Source organism: Salvia hispanica, chromosome 3 (assembly GCF_023119035.1).
Source record: "Salvia hispanica cultivar TCC Black 2014 chromosome 3, UniMelb_Shisp_WGS_1.0, whole genome shotgun sequence".
Taxonomy (NCBI): Eukaryota; Viridiplantae; Streptophyta; class Magnoliopsida; order Lamiales; family Lamiaceae; genus Salvia; species Salvia hispanica.
In genome coordinates, this window is record NC_062967.1 from 20,639,013 (window position 1) to 20,647,945 (window position 8,933).

Here is an 8,933-nt window from a genome sequence, read left to right on the forward strand (position 1 = left end):
GAATAATTCAATGTAATATTCTAGTTTACTACGATTATATTGCTGTTTTTTTAGCTCGGTATGATAGTATATGGTTATGTTGGTGTTTTTTTATTTTATTTTTCAAAATAAAACTATACGTCCAACTAGCTTGTATGAACACTTTCAACATCTTAAGATGTTATGCTGTTTTGAATGATCAAGAATCAAAAAATAACTTACTTTACCTCCAAGTCATGCTAGAACTGCATCATACTCCTTTTTTAGAAAAAGATTCGACCTCGAGTCTGCGTTGTCCTCATCATCAGGATCTCATTCGACTTTGTTGTCAGGACGAACTCTTACACCTGGCAAATCCCTATAGTTTGCACCATTCTTTTTGGTATTTGACAAACACGCTCATAATCATCTTGATTTAAAAGAAGGGGACGATGATCACACAATGGATGTTCAATCACCTCAGATGTGACATTCAAGCACCTGGCATTTCATCCCTTCTTAGCCTTATGAAGCATTGAGATTCAGTTTGAGGCTCCAAGTCATAAGATATTTCATCACGCCCTTCATCATTCTCGACATGAGGGAGGTCAGAGATAGCATCACCAAGAGCCAATGTCTTTTTTGAATCCAATTTACACCCTTCTTCATATGCAACCGTATTGACCTCAAATTCAAGTGGAGTTACTCCTCTAACAACGATATTATGGGTTGGTAACATGTATGAGGGTAATTTATCTGAATGAAGAGCACCCCACAAGAAAGCACACATGCAAAATTGAGGCAGGCTGTATGCACCAACTGCCATCATTCTCATTCTAGGCCGTATGCACCAGCTGCCATTATTCCATTCTAGCTTGATAACCTGTGTCCACAATGCAGCCCATTGCATATCTACCAAGAAAACCATCTGCAAACTTCACAAGATCAACAACGTTCCCCACCAACACAAACTTTGGCATGAGATACGACACAATATCCATGAACACAACAAGTTGTTTATTCTTGGCATCTTCACGTGGTGCATCCTTGTTCCTTAACCTATTAAATCCACTCATACCTTGACAAGGTGGACCACCACATATGACATCAACAGTTTCCCGGTAGTGGAAAAATTCTAGACTTATAACCTCTTAACATAAATTCCTTCAGCTTTTCAGGGCAAGAACTCAGACCACCAAAGGGCTCCCACGTATCATAATCAGGGTCATAACCCTTCCACTGTATCTTAAAATGCAGTTAGTTCATAAGATTTTTTGTTATTGGGGTTGATGTACTATTTTTTAGCACTATTAATACCTGCAAGTATACAGAATAGAAGTAGTATAGCTAAAGGTCAATACCGGATATCGAACACGGGGAAAACAAACACAAAGTGTCTATTTCCTACTAGAACTCAATTACTATCTAGAGAACCGAAAGATTTTTGGAAATTTTTGAAAACTGAAAACAATTGAAATCAAATAACAACTTGATGCAGATAAAATATAGAGATAAACGATAGAGATAAGGGGAATTCCAGGGATGTGCGTTCACAGTTATGGTTATAAATTCCAAACTACAATACCCTAGCACAGTTATTACTTTGATAGGACGAGTAACCTAGCTTATGCTCATGCGATGCAAACGTTGATTACTAACATTAAGGTTGTCAATCCTAACAGGTAACTCCGAAAAGCTCCTAAGACCCTTGAAAAGTCTTCACTCTCAATTACCAGTGTCGTTTTAAAGGAAGTTAATTGTAGCGTCTACTAAGTGGAGCTAACTCGCTAGAATCTCTCACAGTTATGAAGCAAGTTATATTAAATCATACACGATTGTGTCACTCAATCATGAAGCGTCAAGATTAACTTAGGGAAGAAACAAAATATAAAAAAATCGGATATTAAATAGAAAAACTGAAATTGTATAACCAAAGTCGTTATTAACACATCCCTAGAATCCTATGAGTTTAGTTACACATAATGAAATAATCTAAACACATACATTGAAGGGAAAACAATTGGAACATAAAACTAAAGAAAATAAAACCCATAGGTTGAATTCTTGTCGTTCTTGATGTTCTTGAAATCCTTCTTCAACTCTTTGTACAATGACGTACTCTAGCTTTTAATCTCTGGGAATTTATATTGCAAAAAGAAGCTCTAATTTGATGAAGCTTGAGGTCCTATTTATAGGGGAAAGTCATTCATCATCATAGAAGGAAAAGATCTTCAAAATATGGTAAATCATGGGCCCAAATCTAGGTGATAAGGCTAATTTCATGCATCGGTTATATGGTGAAAAACGTTACAATTTGCTGGGTCTAACATGTTTCTTAAGCCAGGTGTGTGATAAAATCGCTAGATCGAGGGAATGCTGAAGGGAGCAGTCTAGCGAAAGAATGAAGTGAAGTGAGCAGAATTCAAAGGAAAAGAAGGTGTGACGGAGGGAGTCAGTAGCTGAGGGCAACAAAGTCTATCTATACCTCGCTGGGCCCCACTCCAACGCCTATAAATAGAAGAGCATGCAACACAAAAGATATCATTACTTTTTTCGCTCACTCTTAGCTCACACACATAACACACACTTGAGAATGGGAGATCTGGGGTAGTTCGAGTTACGAAAGGGTTCATTTCTTTAGAAAGTTTCAGTTGCAACACCGTCCGCGTGTGGGCGAACATACAATCTCTTTAAATTTCAGTTGTTTTTGCACTTTTGCGATCGAACTTCACTTTTGCGAGTCGACTTGGCCGTTGATGTTACTTGTTATCCTTTTGCTTCTGTTGGTTTGCGTTTATTTGTGACATTTCAAGTTGATTTACGTAGATCTTGCTGCTGAGGGTTTATTTTAACAAGTTTTATGTCGATCTCTGTTTTTTATTTTGAAGCTGTGGTACTCGATCTGGGAATTTGGTGATAGATCTGTGGATTGTTGATTTATTGGAGGTTGTCGTTAAAAATCTGGAGTTATGAAATGTTTCTGTTGGTTGGAGTTTGTGTCGGACGCTTGGATCCGAAATGGATTTAGCGTCTGAGGTTGGATCCGAAGTGAGAAAGGGGAGTTGTTGGATGGATTTGAGTTTTCCGCTTGTTTTCCTGTTTTACTTCGTCTAGCATCTCTGGATCTGTTTAGTTCTTGTTGTTATGCATCAAATTGGTTTAGATTTAGTTTGCTCTGCTCTGATTTCGTTCATGTTGTTTTTCTTATGAGTTTTTACGCAATTTGGTTGAAGAAGATGATGTCGCGTTAGTTAGTACCAGAGTTAGTTATTCTGCCAGCTTTTCGTCCGTACTCTGCTTTTTCAGTCATGGTCCCCACAGTCAGTTTGTTTCCCGAGTCTAGGTAATTAGAGTAGTTTTCTTAGATCTGGTAATTGAGCGGTTAATTTTCTTTGCAACGTTCTCTTTGTTATTTCGCCTAGGTCTAGCTGTTAGCGTAGTAGTTTTAAAATTTCCAAGTTAAGTTTATTTTTCTTTTCCTCAACTCAAAAAAATGCGTGGCAGCAGCCAACCCCAAAAACAAATCCAAATCCTTGAACATAATTATTACGCATCCTTCTCTGTGGGATCGATCCCTACTTCCCTATACTAGGTTTAGTAAAGTGGTTGAGGGTTTTTGAAAGAGTGCTCTGTGTGTCCGACGACCAGGATTTCCTACGACCAACGAGTTCCTAGACCTCGTGATCTAGTGGATTTGTTGGACCAAGGGAACCTGTTTATTTCCTTCTGTGCGCACCGAGAAACAAACGACCGTACTTTCACTAGGTCAAATCGAATTCTCCGCTTTTCACGGCGGGCCGTCGCATATCCTCCGGCGGTCGTCGCGCGGTAGTCCAGAGTCTCTGCCTCTTCGGCGGAGGGCCGCCGCACATCCTCCGGCGGTCGCCGGACGAGACTCCTTTTTAAGCTTGAATTTCCTTGGCGGGCCGCTACACTTCACTTGCTGCCGGGCGCCGGCGGTCGCCGTGTGAACTCCAGATTTTCAAACTTTGCGTTTTGACTCTCTTTTTCGGCTCAAATATGCACGTTTATCACAAAACACTTCAAAATACCAAAATGTATAAAATATGCAATTAATGGACATGTAGAGTGACTTTGACATAAAAAAACGGACCAAATAATTGCCTTAAAACAGTGCAAAATCCGAGCGTATCAGGGGTCCCCACAACAAACTTCCAGAATCTCTTCAACTTCAAACACTTCAGAGTCTTCTTCATCTTCCTCTACCCCACCATCATCTTTAGGTTTGTCGAAACGGGTAATGGGTATTGGGTATTTCCCAACCCGACCCGATACACGGATACCCGTTACCCCCAAAATTTGGGATCGAGTAGTAAAATTTTCAAAATTTCAGATATCGAGTATACCCGTTATCCGATCGGGTGTACCCAAATACCCGGTTGTAAAGTAGGATTTATCTTATATATATATTGCACAAGTCCTCTATCATTTTATCTCACTTTCAATGTGGGATAACTTGGTTAGCCACCACCTCTATTATCTCGATAAAATTCAATCATTCAAATAATATAAATTTGAATCAAGTGGAAATGAATAATTTTGGACAACTTATTCAACCGAACATAAAGTTTTATTGTTAATTTTGAATATTAAAAATGAAACAACTATTAAAAGAGTTTACAAAAATAGTTGTACTTAGACTAAAAAAGAATGTTTCAACTTACTCGATAATAGAAGGTTTGTCGTGTGGTTGAGTGTTTATTTCATATTCAAAAATTTTTTGTTAAAAACATTAATCTTCATATGTGATAACACCACATTGTCGTTAATTGATGTTGAGTGTCTCTTGGCAAGCTCCAATCTCATAAAATATAAATGAATATATGAGTTGTACATAAATGTTAATGAGCGTATTCACAAGATTAAAAACCATCCCACATCGTCGAGTATTTGATAGTAGTCCCTAACCAAATCTATACAAATATTGGTAGATTGGTAGATGCACATACATTAAATTAATTAATAATTAATTTTATTAACTGCTTGTGGGTACGAGTACCCGCAATTGCAGGTGCGGGTTACCCGATGCAGGTATCAGGATACCCTCAATGCCTGGCGGGTCGGGTGTCGGGTACCTGAAATCAGGTGTGTATACTTGCGGTTACCGGTTTCGACACCCCTAATCATCTTCAACTTCTTCTTTGACATGATACTGGATGCGTCTTTATTTTCTGAGGATAAATAAAAACCAATAGTTTCTCCCACTCCACAAGTAGGTTATAAAAATCATCTGCTTCTCCCACTCCAATAAGGATATATGCCTAAAATGAAATTACAATCAATACAAAGAGAATGGTATGTAGAACTCTCTGATCGGACTTTTAGAATAGCCGGAAAAAAATGGGTTTGAACTGGGACTGCTACGCGCGAACAGGCCCTGTGGGCTGCTAGACAGCTTCCAAACTCTCTAGACTGGTCTTCAGCGACCGCTAGTGTGCACCAGCGGCTCACTGGGTTGCGCTTCTGTTTCAGCTTCCAGATTTTGACCTTTTTATGCCCTTTTCAACTCTCTTATGCACATTTCTCACAAAACATGTCAAAATACCAAAAATGAATAAAATATGCAAATAATGGACATATAATGCAACTTTGACACTCAAAATGAGCCAAATAATGGCCTTAAAATAGTGCAAAATCCGAGCGTATCAGTATGTTAGGATTGGTATACTGAAAAATATATTTAGAGCATGTTGCATGGATAGAATTGCTTGTATACAATAAACTCTACAATCCACTTTTAACCCAAGGTGAGAAGAAGTAATTTTATCGCATTGGTGTTTGATTGTGCATTTATAAGATGTTTCTCAAATATTTAAATGTATAAGAAGCAAACAAGTCTGATTCTTCTGCATAGTAGACTGGTCGTGAAGTGTTCACAGATGGTGACGCAGTCGGTCCTTTGTAGAAGAGAAATAGAATTTCACAACCTAGATAAGCTTTGGCTACCTATCGTGAAAGGTTGCAATGTCAGTCCGCATGTTTCCTTACCTTAGGAAATAAACGACACTGGTGTGGTATAGCACTGAAGGATCTAACAGTTGAGATAAGTCTTTCTTGCTATTTACTTAAAGACGGGGTCTCGGTGATTGTTATTTCTTAATCATTGTCGACATAACATTGAACATACGATATTGATTATGCACTACTTTGATTTATCAAATTGTGCGGATTTTTCGCAATCCAAAAATCCTGATATCTTGGGTAGTGGTGATCAATGTCTAGAGGTGCTAGTATTGTTATTGCAATGAATCGTGTGCTGGGTGAGTCCAGTTTGATAATATCCTCAAGAGGTGTTCGAAAAAGGTTTTATTATTCAGAAACCCGATCGGTTGGAATTTATTCCAGAAATAAATAAAGATTTTGAACTAGACAACTCTTGGAAAAAGATATAAATTAATAAAACTCAAATAGCAGACTTAAATTAATTAATGGATATTATATCATAAACACGAGAAATAATAAATTAAAGAGGTAAAGCTCGAATTACTCGTAATTTGAGATTGGATGGGCAATCAATATTATTATGCTATAATGGATGATAATAATATTTTGTTGGACTTATATTAAACCGAGGCTCAATTTAATTAGTAAAAGTCCAACAGCTTTAGCCCAAGTCCAACCTCCATGGATCCCTAATTTAGCCCATCATAACTCTATATAAAAGGAGATTAGAAAGGAGATTTAGAGTTAACTATCTCATAATTTCCGTGCTCCCCTGTGGGAGTGGACGGAAAAATCAGTTTTTGATAGAACTGATATTCTGTCTTCTTTCTAGTCAAGCCATTTTCGATTCTGATAAGATTTTTCCACCCAAAGGTCATTATCTGAGTTCGGGATACAGATTAGAAGGTTCGTGGTTGAGTACGAAGAACATCACGTGGAGAAGGCGCAAGCAATCATCGATTCTTTGGAGAATCAGATTTCCTAAACCGTAGGAATTCATGTATTATGGTTTAAATTTCCTTAAGCATGAATTTATTTGTGTTCTAGCATGCAATTGATTGTTTAACATGTGGGTATTTAATCTCATAATCAGTCTAACATATCTGTTGCATGATTTATTTGTTTATGCATAACTTTCGATGTGCAAGGGGCACCAAACCCCAACACAATATGTTAAAGGTTGAAGTGGAGAGAATAAAGTATGAGAGCGAAAGAAAGAGATAAAAGTTTATGACAAAAAAAGGAAATGACTCAACTACATTGAGACAATCTAAAAAGATATACGACTCAACTACTTTGGTATAGAGGGAGTACTATAAATATCCAATTACACCTTTTTACCATCAAATCTTACAGTATAGCCACCTCGTAGAGGGAGTAGTGCGGTCTAGGGATCAACATTTCAAAGACAAATAAAGTACTCCCTCCGTCCCAGAGAAGTTGGCACACTTTCCTTTTTAGTTTGTCCCACAAAAGATGTCACATTTCCCTTTTTGGAAAAAGTTCTCTCTCACATGAATATAAAAATTATAGTTTCTCTCTCCATTTAACACACAAAACAACACCTCCTAAAATCCCGTGCCATTTTCAAAGTATGCCAACTTCTCTGGGACGGAGGGAGTACATGTTAAGAGATGAATCTAAAAATTAAAAATGCATAACAAGATTTTCTCATGATGTTGGGCCTAAGAATATTCAAGAGGATTACTTGAGATGATAGTTTGAGTAGCGCAGAGGATAATTTGACGACAATTACTTAAGTTTATATAGTAGATGATCTTTTATTCCCGGGCTTCTACAGGAATTTAATATCTTTGAAAGTTAGTTTATGGAACAAGTGTTCAACTGACTGTGAACTATACGTCGCAAACATATTCAGTGCACGCTATTAGGTTGATTAATTAATCCCAAAATATGTGTTTTGATGTAGGGGTAGAATGATTCAAGTCTAATGAGGAACTTGGAGTGACATGTCTTTTCGTTTGTGAAATCCTTCTGATTTTATTCATTTGTTTTAATTTTGTCAACATCTTTCAAAACCAAAAATTAAACCTTTGTTATGTTTTTATGTTTTAGTAAGTTTAAACAATCTTTCACCTCCCTATGATTGGCACTCTTTTACTGCAACTACATTTGTACTCTTGCAGAAAGGTTGTAATTTTGGAGTTATTTTATAGAATTATGTGTCATTAAGTTTAACTATGTGAACTGAATTTGAGACTTGAAAATTAACATCATCACACTTGTGGGACGACACGAGATTTTAGGAGGTTTTGTTTTGTATGTTAGGTAGAAAGAGAAAATATAGTACTTATATTTTTGTGAGGGGGAACTTTTTCCACAAATGAAAATGTGACATCTTTGGTGGGACAAACTAAAAAGGAAAGTGAGACATCTTTATGTGACAGACGGAGTACTTTTTATGAGTTTTATTTCACTTGAGTTTCAATGTATTGAGACATTTATCCGACTTATCAAACAAACTTTTACAATCATTTGTGGCATCAATCATTTTATTCATGACTTATCAGACGATTTCTCCATCCATTTGTGGCATCATTCATCTATCTATATCAAGTTTTGCGCCGTGTCCTTCGTAGAACCTTGTTGTGCATTAAATAAGCGACGAATGATCATATTAGGGAGCTTCATACACTAAGACTACGTTTATCAGCAACCACTCAACCCAACCCAACCCAACCATTCACTTTTACAATATTTAATTAATTTCTATCTCCTCCACATCATCTTCCATATCATCAATATTCATCCAATCCAACCATACATTTTTTTATGGTTTATCAATGACCATCCAACCACACCATTATATATTTATTTCTATATTGATTTTAGATAATAATATTATTATGGAAATTATTTAAATATTACACAATAAAGTTCATAAAAATAAGACATTAGTATATCAAAGAAAAAGAATTATATGCAGTGTAAAGATGACATTTTTTTTTTTTCAAACTATAGCAAATGTGGTCTTTATTTGTAGAGGATGA

The 8,933-nt window shown here is 36.7% G+C and overlaps 1 pseudogene; it reads right to left on the reverse strand.

The window, feature by feature from the left end:
• Positions 1-213: 213 nt before the first annotated feature.
• LOC125209551 lies at positions 214-5,127 on the reverse strand (annotated as a pseudogene).
• Positions 5,128-8,933: the final 3,806 nt, after the last annotated feature.